This window comes from Adiantum capillus-veneris, chromosome 7 (genome assembly GCF_014529385.1).
Source record: "Adiantum capillus-veneris isolate H3 chromosome 7, ASM1452938v2, whole genome shotgun sequence".
Lineage (NCBI taxonomy): Eukaryota > Viridiplantae > Streptophyta > Polypodiopsida > Polypodiales > Pteridaceae > Adiantum > Adiantum capillus-veneris.
The window spans coordinates 6,022,490-6,036,450 of NC_140937.1; the positions used below are offsets into that span (position 1 = coordinate 6,022,490).

The 13,961-nt window shown below is 44.3% G+C and overlaps 1 pseudogene; it reads right to left on the reverse strand.

Annotated features, from left to right (window-relative positions):
- The window catches only part of LOC147453383 (uncharacterized), a 94,256-nt pseudogene extending 83,505 nt beyond the window's left edge, over positions 1 to 10,751 (reverse strand).
- Between the last annotated feature and the right edge of the window lie 3,210 nt (positions 10,752 to 13,961).

Genomic DNA, 13,961 nt, shown 5'->3' on the forward strand with positions numbered 1-13,961 from the left:
CAGTCAAGACAATGGAGACTAGAACCAATACCACAAAGGGAAAGACCGACAAAGAAAACCGTAACATGGAACCAAATGAAAACCGAATAAGAGAAAACCATAAAGAGCCTCTGAAAACACCACAAGTGTCTCCAAATCCAATCCAAGACCCCCAAGATAAATCGCAGGGGCAAAAAGGGAAGAATCGTAAAAAGAAGATTGGGACGTACCCAAACCCTGTAGACGAGATTAAGCAGGTGAAACATCTAAGAGATTTAGTGGAGGAGACTCAAAGGAAACTAGAACCAGAACCCATGCAGGTCAAAATTCATGACACAGTGTTTCCCACGCAAGTTCATCTACCCCACATGAACCATAGACCGTTAGCCATATCTAGTATCATCCAAGAAGGGAGTGAGGACGGGACATCAGAAAGTGAGCATACACCCTTCTTGTTGGAAAGGATGTTTAACGAAGGAATACCTGATCCCATTGAGGAATATGAGATTCCATCCTCACCAGTTCTTAGTGAAGGACCTACACCCTGCAAAACGCCAATGAATGTTGCCAAACTAGTGGACTTCATGTCTTCTGAGGTCCGAACCACGATCATAGCAAAGCTATATGGAGATCCTGAGTTATTCCTTGCACTTCGAGCATTCCTTAACGGAGAGCTACGAACGGGATTACCGCAGTTTGCGCAACCAAATAGGCCTGACTCGATTATGATTGATGAGGAAAATCATGTGCAATCACTTGACTTAGATGGACACGAGTCTGTGATCGAGGTACCCATTAACGAATTAGGGCAGTATTTTGAAGGCGACGAGTCTAATGCGACCCTACCCATCACTACCAAGGGATTAACTATAAAGGGAATTCTTGATGGTGGTGCGGGAGTTAGCATCGTTACAAAAGATTGTTGGGAATCCATGGGAAAACCCCGCCTCAGTGTTACTAACATTGTGGTAAAGATGGCAAATGGTACCATAGCCAAACCTATGGGGATGCTCAAGGATCTTAAGATCAAAGTTCTAGGACACAAGGTACGACATACGTTCATTGTAATGGATTTCTCTAAACACCTTATGTCATATGAAATGATTTTAGGACGACCATTCATGAGGGAAGCACAAATGGTTCACGATTGGTCTAAAAATCATGTCTATTTGCAATTCCAAGACTCTGTCCTTAGAGTGGATTTGGTGACTGGTAAGGTACACCCCTTAGGGAGTAAAACCATTATTGATCATCGCTCTGACACCACAGTTCACTCGGCCCCACTACAATATTGTTACACTTGTAAGAAGGATACAGACATTGGCCAAGATTCTCCTTATATGGATATCCTACCTGGGATGACTGAGTCGGACAATGTGGATTGGGTACACCTAGCTGCAACCATAGATACCTGGGGAAATAGAGGAACCACTTGGGTCACACCAGAGGGGGAAGAGGTACCACAAATTGCACCTCTGAACATGATAAGTGCCATACATGCATCTTCTAAGGGCAAGGCAATTGTGGACCAATCTGACAGTGACACTGATAGCTCAATAGAAGACTTTGACCAACACGACTTGGACACTGACTCCCAGAGTGAAACGGATTCTGAATCTCATGAATTAGAGAGTGGAGCAAGTTCACAGTCAAAACATTCGGAAGGATCGAGCACATCAACCGATGATAGCTCCTCCAAGAGTGAAGAGGACACCAACGAGGACTCCTTTAGTGAGCCAGATCTAAATGCAAATCAAAAGCAGGTCTCAAATAAGAAAAAGAAAAACCTTAAGAGGCGTCGATATCGAGCCAATGTACGTGCTAGGATAAACAAGAAGAGATCCTCAGCAGAATGGCTCAGTTATATAGGAGCATGTGATGCTCATCGAAAATTGGTAGACAATTGGGGTGAATATCTCCAAAATGTTATGTGGTGTAGACCACGACCCCATGACATAGCCCAATTAGAGATCATAGACAAGCCAAAGTTGAGCCGCACTGCAAGGAGGCGTCAAAACCAAGAGTTAGCTCGACAACACAAGAAAGCAGAAATGGAAGCACAAACCAACGCACAACCAGAATCCACAGACTTGCATCCTGCACCAGAACATTTCAAATCTTACACCACAGGGGAAGCAAAGGTTGTGTACACAAAAGCCCAAAGAATACCTATCGATGGGAATAATGGAATCTATGATGGTCCGGCAATAGTTAAGAAATAGAATTAGCTGACCCCGGTGAAGAATCAAAACCTGTTTTTATTGCCCAAGACCTCACAGAAGTTGAAGAGGCGGTCCTCAAAGAGCTTCTCAAGGAATTCAAGGACGTATTCGCTTGGACATACCATGATATGAAAGGTGTTCCGCCTTCTGTGGTCCAACATACAATCCCTATGATTAGCACTGCGAAGCCCGTACAACAAAGACCCTACCCGATGAATCCTAAGTACGCAAAGATCATTCAAGAAGAACTAGAAAAGCTTATCAAATGTGGGTTCATATATCCTATTGAACACTCTGAATGGGTGTCGCCAATAGTTATCGTGCCAAAAAAGAATGGGAAACTCAGGGTGTGCGTGGACCTCAAAAAAGTTAATGCAGCTACTAGAAGAGACCATTACCCCCTACCATATTCCGAACATGTACTTGAAAGAGTTGCAGGCAAGGAAGCTTATAGCTTTCTAGATGGGTACTCAGGCTACAACCAAATCACGATAGCGCTAGAGGACCAAGCTAAAACTGCCTTCATCACAGAATTTGGCGTGTTTGCATTTCGTGTGATGGCTTTTGGCTTAACAAATGCCCCTGCTACATTCCAACGATTAATAAACACTGCTTTTAAAGAATATTTGAGAGAGTTTTGTGAAGCTTTCTTAGACGACCTTTGTGTTTACTCTTCTTGGAAAGAACATCTATCATGTTTGCGGAAGGTGTTTGAAAAATGTAGGTTATATCGTATCTCATTGAACCCGTTCAAATGCCAATTTTGGGTCAAGCATGGAGTTATTTTAGGGCATATAGTATCCAAGAATGGTATCTCAACCGATGAGAGCAAAATTAAAGTGATTCTAGAGTTACCACCACCAACCAATTACAAGGGAGTTCAAAGGTTCATGGGACACGTGGGTTATTATCGACGGTTTATTTTATTTTTCGCTGAGATAGCACGTCCTTTGTACAAGCTTCTCATTGAATTTAAATGGACTGAAGAGTGTGACCAGGCCTATGAACAATTGAAGAAAACACTAGCAAGTGCTCCAATTTTAAGGACACCTAACTGGGATGTCATTTTCCATGTGCATATTGATGCATCAAACTTTGCTATTGGGTGTGTTCTCACTCAACCAGGAGAACATAAATTGGACTATCCCATTAGCTTTGCAAGCCGTCAATTGAACGATGCTGAAAGGAACTACACCACTACAGAGCGAGAAGGTTTGGCAATGGTTTATGCAGTAAAGAAATTTCGCTACTACCTTCTGGCAAACAAGTTTGTATTTTATGTGGATCATCAAGCGTTGCTGTATCTGGTAAACAAGCCATGCTCCACAGGAAGAATCACACGATGGTTGTTAATTCTTCTTGAGTTTGATTTCACGATTGTAGTGAGACCCGGTAAAAGGCACGTCATGGCTGATCATTTGTCTCGCATACCCAATGGTGAAGCCCCTACAGGAGTTGATGATGAATTACCCGATACTTCCCTATTCATAGTTGAGACTATGCCTGAATGGAGTGAGAACATTGTTAACTTTTTAGTTAATGGTTTTCCACCCAAGGAACTTCGTAAGGATATCGCTCGAAGGCTAGTAAAAGAATGTGAACCCTATTGTTTGATTGCCGGAACCCTGTATAGATTAGGCAAGGACGATATTCTTAGGCGTTGTGCCCGCGAGGATGAATATTTGTATATCTTGCAAGAAGCACATATGGGCATAGCAGGAGGACATTTTTCAGGGGACCTGACTGCTAGAAAGGTGCTGCAATCAGGCTATTGGTGGCCAACTTTATTTAAGGATGCATCACTTTTTACAAAAGGGTGTGATGAGTGCCAACGTTACAAGACCACACAGCGCAAGGACAGAATGCCCTTACATCCTATTAAAGTAACCCAACCATTTGAAAAATGGGGCTTAGACTTTGTAGGTCCAATTAGTCCCGCAGCTCGCAACACTCAATCTCGATATATTCTAGTTGCTACGGACTATGTAACAAAGTGGGCTGAAGCTAAGGCTTCACAAAAAGCTGACGCGAGGACAACAGCTAAGTTTCTTTTTGAGAACATTATCACAAGATTTGGTTGCCCTTTTGAAATTGTTAGTGATAATGGTACCCATTTTTTAAATGAGGTAATAAGAGAGCTTACCACGACCTTTATGATATCCCACCATAAGTCTACACCTTATTACCCGCAAGCTAATGGACAAGCCGAGAGCACCAACAAGACTCTAATCTCTATTTTAACCAAGATGGTAGAAGCTCATCGCACTGATTGGGATTTGAAGTTGACATCTGCTCTATGGGCTTATCGTACTGCTTATAAAGTGGCTATTAATTGTACGCCATTCAAAATGGTATACGGCCAAGAAGCGGTTATGCCTTGGGAGTTTGTCATTCCTAGTCTTAGGGTAGCTTCGCAAGAAGGATGGAATGGTAACCCCTTAACCGAGCGTTTGTTTATCTTAGAAAAACTAGACGAAGAGAGACAGTTGGCTGTGCATAATGCTCTTGTGGAAAAGGATAGGAGAAAGAAGTGGTTTGATCGCCATGTGAAGGACAAGGATATCAAAGTTGGTGATAAAGTCCTTATGTATGGAGTACGTAAAGAGAAGAAAAAGTTGAAATATGCTGGTAAAGGACCATATAGAGTATGTGAAATTACCCCACAAGGCACCCTTCGTGTGGAAACTCTTGATGGAGTTGAAACCATTGGATTCCTCAATGGGAGTAAATTCAAAAGATATTATGATCCTTTAAGCCAAGAAGAACTACGGGCCATTCATCAAAAGAAGGCCGCCAAAGCACAAACCGAGTTAAACAAGATACAAGCTCAAGCTGAGGCTAAGGAGCGACAACAACGTATAAGACAAAAACGAGAGGCTAACCTTGGGGTCACAAATGCATTCCACGTGGAAATCGAAGAGGATGGGTTGGACTCTGACACACCTCTACGATACCCCATTGAGTTAAATAGTGCCTATGGAAAAGTGCTATATAACGCCTTATTGGATACGGGTGCTAAATACAATCTGCTATCCTATGGGGTGTGGTGTCAGTTAGGGAAGCCACCTCTATCTGAGAGTATTATCCAAGTCAAGGGTGTCAACAAGAAAAAAACTGCGGTTTTTGGAATCTGGCACACTTCTGTCAGTTATGACAATGGGGTGGTAGCTCAAGACTTTTTGGTCATGCCTACTGGAACTATGGAGGGTAATATAAACCTAGGCCGCACGTGGATGATAGCCACCAAATGCACTATTGATTGGGGGACTGGGGGTGTTACAACGCAAAAACCAACTCTTAGCCCTACCACTCAAGCCATAGTCCCTGAGATATTGCCCAAGGAAATAAAACCCAAGACATTGCATGTCCAGGAGGTTGAACCATACGTCCCCATAGCCCAACTCTCTAGAGCTTCAACTAATGTAGTTGAAAGAAAGCTTGAGACACACAAGAACCATCCTAATATAACAGAGAAAACATACAAGTGGGTCCCTAAAACCTCTGTAATGAGCATGGTTGATGCAAAAAAACGGAAACCTAGTAAGAACCGTACCACTCACTCCAAGAAATGTAAAGAAACGCTGCGTTGGATTCCTAAACGACTATTGGAAGCCTAAGGATACTATGAAGGAAATGATCAAATCTGGGTGCCCAAACGTAAAGTGTACTCTTACCTGTCACCTGGCCCATGTAAACCCAATCCTGTGGCTCCAAAACAAATTGAAAATCGCGGAAAGGAAAAAATCATGGAATGTTACACACCCGTTCTAGAGCTAGTTTGGGTACCAAAGAAAGAACGATTTGTTCCACCTAGCTCAGGAAGGGGGGAGTCCCATGAAGATTCTACCTCCTCATGTAATACATCCATAGAGGTAAAAGCTTCTACACAGCCTCCATCTATAGTAGTGGACCTCAATGAAGCTACAAAAGAATCCACACCTCCCAGTGTTCAAGAATCACCTAATGAACCACTTCAAGTTCGATCCTGGGAGAGTACCTTACCACCCTTGCAGCTTGACAAGGCACCTAGGGTAATAGAAAACTACTGGCAAAAATCCTCACCTATTACCAACTGGAACAATTGGTTTCAAAGGGTGACAAGCTCATTTCAAACGGTATGATCTACCCAAGGAAGGGGGGAGTGTTTGCTGACAGTCATCATTCATTTGCTTCCCTCTCAACCTTTTTCCCTGACCTCTCAATTCCAATCTTAGGGAATGTACATATAAAGCTTTATACTCAAAAAAAAAAAAAGGAGCAAGAGCAATTAGCAAACGAGTATGCACATTAAAGTCAAAACATTGACTCAGACCTACACATGTCACATTTGGTACAGTGAAACAGAAACCTATGCCATAAAACACCTTTGATCCTCATCACTTGAGTGATGGAGGGTAGGTAAGATTAGTACGATAGGAGTGTTTCTGTTTTAGAGTTGAGTGATTAGCAAAGATCTCTTTTCCCACTAATGTGCCTCCTGGAGGTATTCCTTTTGTTTCCTAGTGTGTACACGAGCGTATTGCTATTGATAGGATTTGGATCTTCATGGAACCTTCAAATCAAGCGCGACCATCAACACAAACAGGTGTTTCTTATCCATTAGCATTGCCTTTATCTTTTTGCATCTATGATTGTCTGCTTTGATTGTGATTGGTAGCATAATATTCAGCGCATTTGCTTAGTATCAAACATTTAATTCAATGTAATCTTTTGTCATAATCACTTGTTTAGGTGTAAAAATCAAGCAGTCCTACTAAGCTAGTTTGACCAAGTTAGGTGTTAGAGATTTTCTCTTAATACCATGGGGAATGCCTTCCTAATAAACAATGGTTACTTAGGTTCTTAATCCGATTTAGGCAGCATTGTATGAAATGTACTAGGGCTTTCTAGTGGGCTTAAACCTATTGACCTTTAGCTTAAGTATTATAAAGGGAGTTTACTAATGTGATGAGCCTGGGGAGTGTAACAGTGTTATATGACCTCCCAAAGTTACAAAATTAAAATGCTGAAAATGAACAAACAAAAAATCAAAGTGCCACAATGTAAAATTTTAAGCTGGAAGAGAAATCTCAGCTTGATTTGGTACTTCACTCACATGTATTGCCTATGGTACTAGAGCCCTAGAGGTTCCCAGCGTGGGCGCTTTTCCTTGAAAAGCAAAAAACCCAAGGCATACAAAATAAGCACACACATCATAATTGAATCAATGTGAAAAGACCTTGGGGGGTCAAAGAAAAAGTAATCAGCCAGGCGATGATTTCATGAGAAATTCCTTTTATGGTAGCTTAACTACAAGGTTTTCTAGATATAGCCTCTAGTCAGCCCTTGAACATGAATACTTGGCTCTCGCGATTAAACAACTTAATTGACCACAGAAAGTTAAGAAGCTTACCCATGGTATTAATATTCGATCTCTAGTGCTTTTCGACCGTCAAATTAGTGACCCCAGACTTGTTTAATTTTTTACCTTTACATCTGTTTATGCATTTGATTACATTGCAATTTAATGTTCATTGCTAACAAATTGTTTGAAATTCTTTGACCAATCAATTTTTCTACCTAAAACTGCATATGCTTTTTAAGAGAATGCAATTACTGTGCCAATGTTGTTTGATTTTGCAGTGACTGAAGAAGGCTAAGGACATTCATCTCAAATGCTCTTCCACCTCGACGAACCAGCTTCAACTCAATAGCTTCCGAGGACGGAATCTACATCAGGAAGGGGGGCATGTTAACCCTCACGGCACACGGACACCCATCACCTACGATGGACGCGTATTATGTATTTGGTAGAGTCAGGTACCGGGCTTGTCGGACCAATAGGGAAAGGTAGAGTGATCGCCGATGAGAGGCGCACTTTAACTTGGACATTCAAGGGATTAGTTGGTTAAGCATGGGCGCCCAAGTGTGAATGGGGTGAGCTCCTATAAAAGCCAACTAAACCTAATTTTTACTCATTCTCTCATTTGTGCAATTGAAGAGTGCTCTTGCTCCATCTCCATCTTCTTCTTCTTCACCTCCTTGTGTGTGTGTGTGAGAGAGAGAGAGAGAGGGAGAGTGTGTGTGCGATCGAGCACTACGAAGGCACGACGGCGGCGAAGCGGTTGAGCGCGGCACGACTGCAGCTTCTTCTTCATCGCGGCGAGGAATCCACCACAAAGGCGAGCGTAGAGCGGTGAGTGACACACCCTTTGTTTTCTTGAGCTTGCTAGTTTAGGCTTGTTGTGTGCTTGGAGCCGTTTGTGGCTCGCATACGGTGTATTGGCAAGTCCCTTGCTTCGACAGTGCGACAAGGAGCGCACTCTCTCTCTCTCTCTCTCTCTCTCCCCCCTCTTGTCCACACTCTCTCATCCTCACCAAGCCCCTCTCTCTCCCTCTTGTTTGTCAACCAATGCGGGCCACTTCCCTACTCTCTCATTCCCTCATCCACACCCCCCCCCCCCCCCCTCTCTCTCCATCACCCACTCTCCCTGGTCCACCAACCAGCCTCTCTCTCATATCTACCCCCCCACCTTTTCTCTCTCTTCCCTCGTCCCTTTTGACTCGGTCTCTCTCTCTCCCCCTCGTTCAAGGCCATGCGGGTGCATGCAGAGAGTCTCCCCACACCCCAACGCACTCACACACTACCCCTCACCCCTTCCCTCCCTCTTCCCCCCCCCGCTCGCCATCGTCTCTCTCTCTCGCTAGCGATGAAATAGCACATGCAGGTGCAGTGGAGTAATCCCTCTCACACACACACCCCCCTCATCCCCTCCCTGGCCCGTTACTCTCTCTCCACCTCACCCTCAAATTTTGACTCTCTCTCTCTCTCTCTCTCTCTCTCTCTCTCTCAGCACACACACACTTACACACACAGACACACACACACTCCCCATACCCCTCCAACCCCTCACACACACACACTCTCTCTCTCTCACTCACGCTCTGTGTAGTCAACCAACACGTTAAAAAAAATTAGAAAAAAAAATAATATCTCTCTCTTTCTCTCGTTCCCACACACTCTCTTACCGACACACACGTGCACACACACACACACACACACACACTTACACACCCACACACAGCCCATATACATCGCACACACACTCACAAGCATCTCATTACTCACACAGTAGCATACACCCACACATGCATTTACGTACTCACGAGCATATGCAAAGACATACACGAGTACATGGCACGCGCACGCAGACCATCAAGCCAACATACACTTCACGCCACACACACACACAAGAAGGAAAAGCAGAAGAACTTGAACTCCACACCATTGACAAAAGAAGGAGACGACCAAAATCACGCGGTGGTGACACCAAATCAAGAAGTGACGCCGAAGGCATGTCCCGATCGGCCCCGAAACTGGCGAAAGTGCTACACCGACTCACCAGGAAAGCTTGCCATTTGTCGGCATCTCGTCCACGACGCATCTCCATAGTAACATCCATAGGGTATTATTATTTTCCAGGCCAAAAATCTTGTATAAAAAACCCATTGTAAATTGCCACCTCTCTCTAGATGATGGTCACAAAGGCCCACCTAGGAGATATCATTTTAAAAATTCTCCTATGACAAAGCAAGGGTCAACCATTTGGAACCCAACTCCTTGCTTTGTCTCTCGTGATTAGGGCCCTAAACACTAATCAGATTATCCTAAACTAATGTAGCTTGCACCTATAAAAGGGCACTGAGAGGTCACTATCAAGGGCGGCAAATTCAAGAGAGAGGCACTTGCAGCACTTGAAAAGGGGAAGCATTGGCAACATTTGTATCAAGAGAGAGGGATTTTAGGGTACCATTTTGGGAGAACACTCTTGGAGAGTGGTGTAACATTTTGGGTCACGAGAGTAGAATCTCCGTGCTTATGGAATCACCTCTAGAGAACGCCTATAGGCCCTTTATCTTTCTATCTCTCTCTATCACCATAGTCTCCATCTCGTTGAAGCTAAGGTTTCTGTAAATATTGCATTGAATCAAGTTTTCCGCACATCCCGAGGGGTTTTCATCACCTACGTCTCTCTCTCTCTCTCTCTCTCTCTCTCTCTCTCTGTGTGTGTGTGCAGTGTTTGTGCTATCTTAAATCACTATTGTTCTGCGTCTTAGCTGCTCAAAGCTAGGTGGTGCCCCCTGTTCATTTCTCGTGGCTAACTTGGCATGCACGATCCTGGCATTGAGGCCGTCGAGGTCCGTGTTGCGCTTTGCGCTTGTCAACGGCATCTCTCAAAAACTCGCACCGTGTAGTCCTTCTGCATTCGTAGTTGTGCACATGCCAGGGGGTGCTAATGCTGCGACTACTGGGTGTGTACCTAGGGTGGGCATGCACCCTTAGAAACTTTGAAGAGTGGCCACCCTTGAACCATGGCCCCCAAGTGGAAAACAGCGAAGCCAAAGCAATGGTGGCCTTGCTGCAAAGCAGTGCAAGGAAAAAAATAGACGTCGCAGGCGTTGTGGTGCTCCCCTATTCATGCAGCAGGCTCTGGATTCACTCCCCTTGGCTCTGCAAACCTGATGAGTCCGTCTTCTCCGCATGCCATGCATGTCGACTACCAATACCATCTCTGTGTTAGCGGCCCCTCCCACACGAGTAGCCGAGTTCCTCTTCCTCGATACAAGGGGTGATGCCCGCCCTGCATCATCGAGAAGAAGGTCTCCTCAAGGAGCTTGCACATGGTTCTTCAGAGAGAGAGAGAGAGAGAGAGAGAGAGAGAGAGAGAGAGAGAGAGAGAGAGAGAGAGAGAGAGAGAGCATGAAACGCCCTACCTTCCTCCCTCCTCCATAGCTTTCCCCTCTCCTGGCTCTCATACCAATGAAAGGCCAATGGGAGACTGTATGTTGGATCCTCCTCCCAACCAACCTTTTTAGGAGGGCCCATGGCCCTTTGCCCTAAATGGATCCCCTATCCACACCTTCAGTCCGGCCCTTGGCCTAGGTCCCTGACTGAAGTGCACGTTTGAGAGAGAGAGAGAGAGAGAGAGAGAGAGAGAGAGAGTGTAGCAATGGAGAAAAGAGAAGAGGAGAGGAGACATGTTTGGGTGGACTGCAAACATAGTAGTGTTAGGGTTATGAGTCCTTATTCTTTTGGTGTAGAATGAATGGTCAGTGTTAGTTCCCGGTTAGTCTCCAACCACCCAACACTTAGGCGTGGCACATTGGGCTTTACCACCCCAACAACTGTTGGGGATCACGGGAATGGACATGAAATAAGCTGTTTTTATAGGTCAAAACAGATCTGTAAAAATGTGCAGCTTCTACTTCACGACCTACAGGTAGTTTGAGTGACATATCTCAAAATTGGTGAAGATTTTGAGAAAACTTTCTTCTGCAAAGTTGAAGAGGACAGAAAACTAGTCAAGATGAACGAGAATCGGCTTGAATGAAGACGTTTTGGTAGGCCGAAACAGAGCTGAAAAAACGTGTTACAGTTTTGGTTGTTTCTCCGCCTGCCTCTCCACTGAGCTCCAATGGTACTCCCAATCCTTGAGCCTGATATAGTTGAAGTGCGCGTGCGAGAGTGTGTGTGTGTGCAACAATGGAGAAGAGAGAAGAAGAGAGGAGACACAGGTTTGGGTGGACTCCGAACACAATAGTGTTAGGGTTATGAGTCCTTATTCCTTTATGTAGAATGAATGGTCAGTGTTAGTTCCTGGTTAGTCTCCGGCCGCCCAACACTTAGGCGTGGCACATTGGGCTTTACCACCCCAACAATGACTCCCCTAGGTTGGGGGCCGTGCCCTCTAGCCCTTGGCCTGACATAAGGAGTTGGAAAGATTGTGCTTACTACTGCAAATGACAGTTATTTCACACTTGTTGATGCACTTTATGTACTTGGGATCAAGAAGAATCTTTTATCTATATCCGCACTTGCTAGACTTGGTCTTGTAGTCAAATTTGTGGATGACAAATGTACAGTACATGATCTCAGTTTTGGTGATGAAATTGTTGCATCTGGCATTTTATTATGTGGGCTGTATAAGCTCACTTTGTATGACAAGTGTGGGTAGAGTTTTTCAAATGCAGTTGTGGATTCAAAGGCTATTTCAAATGCAAAACTTTGGCATGCGTTTTGGTCATCTGAATTTTGCTAGTTTGTTGTGTTTGCAAAAATCCAATATGGTTGCTTCTTTGCCGCCTCTTGAAGCACCTGTCAAACATGTTTGTGTAGGCTGTATTTTGGGTAAGATGCAGCATATGAAGTTTCCAAAGGATGGTTCACTTAGGGCCACATGCAGGTTGCATCTTGTGCATAGTTGTGAGCTTCTATCGCACGTGTTGGAGGCTAGGGACTTGTCGAACATTGTGTGCGAGCCACAAATGGCTACAAGCACACAACTAGACTAACCTAGTAAGCGCAAAGGGGCAATGGCGTGTCACTCACTGCTCAATGCTTGCCGTCGTGAAGGATTCCGTGCCATGAAGAAGAGGGAGCCACCGCCGCCGTGCTCAACCGCCTCGCCGTTGCTGATGCCACCGCAATGCTCGATCACTCTCTCTCTCTCTCTCTCTCTCTCTCTCTCTCTCTCTCTCTCTCTCTCTCTCTCTCTCTCTCTCTCTCAAGCGTGCGCGCACACACACACACACACACACACACAAAAATCCATGGTGCTTGAAAATCTGAGATATGAAGAGAGTTGCCATTTGATGTGCCTTAATAGTCTTTTTGACAGGAATAAAATGTGCTTGCTTGCTAAACCTGTCGACTATTGTCCATATTCCTGTATTCCCATGGATAGATTTGGGTAATCCAAAGATGAAATCCATGTATATACTCTCCCATGGTGAATTTGGAATAGGCAATGGCTGGAGTAATCCAGGTTGCTTCCCTCTATCATACTTGGTCTTTTGGCATACTACACATTTTGAAACATACTCTTGTATGTCCACTTTCATGGTAGGCCAATAGAAATACGTCTCTACTCCTGGGAGAGTAGGTTGAATACCTCTATGCCCTGCATATGGAGGAGCATGGGATTCATACATAACCTTCTCACGAAGGGAATGGGTAATACATATCCTATTGCCGTGGAGAAGATAACCATCCTGCAAGGTGAATGGTTCCTCTTTCTTCCCCAAAGCAAGGGCTGGCATTATGTCTCTAAAGTCAGGGTCAGTAGCATACTCATCTTTCATAGAGAATAGATCATTGTGAGTAGCTATAGACACCGCATTAACTTTTGGAAGTCGTGAAAGTGCATCGGCAACTTGATTGTGCTTACCAGCTATGTGAGCAATATGGAAATTAAATTGCGAAAGAAAATTTGCCCACCTCATTTGTTTGTCGGAAAGTTTGGTTTGCGTCATGAAATACTTGAGACTTTGGTGGTTGGTTCGTAGGATAAATGGAGTCCCCAATAGGTAGTGCTTCCATGTATCTAGGGCATGTAGAACAGCTAAAAGCTCTTTCTCATAAATGCCCAAGACTCGTTCATCACTATTGAGCCTTCGGCTCTCATATGCTATGGCATGCCCTTCTTGAAGCAAAACCGCTCCAAGGCAATCACCACAAGCATCACATTGGACCTCAAATGGTTTTGAGAGATCCGGAAGCACGAGGACTGGTTGGGAAGTAAGCTTCTCTTTGAGTTTTTCAAAAGCATTTTGCTCCTTAGCAGTCCATACAAACTTAACGTTCTTCTTTGTTAAGTCGTGTAGTGGTCCTGCTACTTGAGAGAATTTTGCTATGAAGCGTCTATAGTATGCACACATACCAATAAAGCTTCTTAGCTCATGTAGATTCCTTGGGTTAGGCCATGATTTTATTACCTCTAA